Here is a 1,222-nt window from a genome sequence, read left to right on the forward strand (position 1 = left end):
GTTTTAGTAATAGTCCACTTGTGACACTCAATTCTGACCTTATGTGAAAATATTTTGGACAGGAACCTTTTGGCCAACCATGATGAATGTTCTCTATTACTGTTTGTAATACTGTATCTTTTACTGTTTCTTCTGCTATTTGCTTTGATTTTGTGTCTGACACGGGCAGCGCAGCAGTGACCATACTCACATGAACATCCATGTCTTCTTCAGTAGAGCTCACATGACTCATTGTGGGTGCTCGAGATAGTGCATCTGCTAACACTATGTATTTGCCTGGTGTGTAGATCAGTTCAAAGTCATATCTTTGCAGCTTCATCATGAGTCGTTGAATCCTTGGAGACATCTCATTCAGGTTTTTTTTTATGATGGCAACCAGAGGGCTGTGGTCTGTCTCAACTGTGAAGGTGGGAAGTCCATATATGTAGCCATGAAACTTTGCTAGTCCAACTACCAAGCCTAGACATTCCTTTTCAATCTGGGCATATCGACACTCAGTATCAGTCATAGACCTGGAGGCATAGGCAACAGGCTTCCAATCTTCACCCTCTGCTTGTAGCAAGACTGCACCTAGGCCATCTTTTGATGCATCCGTTGACACTTTGATTCTTTTTGTTGGGTCAAAGAAGGTGAGTATAGGTGTGGTTGTCAGCACTGTTTTGAGGTTTATCCACTCTTGTTCATGTGTTTCTGTCCATGCGAACTCATTTATTTTATGTAGCAGGTCTCGCAGACAGGCTGTCTTGGCTGACAAGTTAGGAATGAACTTTCCAATGAAGTTTATCATCCCCATGATGCGTAGCACTCCTTTTTTGTCAGTGGGTCGGGGCATTTTGAGTATGGCGTTTACTTTTTCCATATCTGGCTCTATGCCTTTACCAGATAGATTATCTCCTAGGAAAGTGACTTCCTGGATGCCAAACTGACACTTGGCTTTGTTGAGCTTCAGTCCATTCCGGCGTATGCTCTGTAGCACTTTAGTCAGTCTCTCATTGTGTTCTTTCAGTGTGGAGCCCCAGATGATGATGTCATCAACATAGACCCGAACTCCTTCCAGACCTTCAATTATGTGTTCCATCGCTCTATGAAAGATTTCAGATGCAGATATTATCCCGAAAGGCATTCTGAGGAAACAATACCTGCCAAATGGTGTGTTGAAGGTACAGTATTTGGTGCTCTCTTCATCCAGTTTTAGTTGCCAAAATCCTTGTGAGGCATCGAG

Source organism: Somniosus microcephalus, chromosome 26 (assembly GCF_052327205.1).
Source record: "Somniosus microcephalus isolate GS21.2 chromosome 26, FLI_Smic_1.0, whole genome shotgun sequence".
In the NCBI taxonomy this organism is placed as follows: Eukaryota; Metazoa; Chordata; class Chondrichthyes; order Squaliformes; family Somniosidae; genus Somniosus; species Somniosus microcephalus.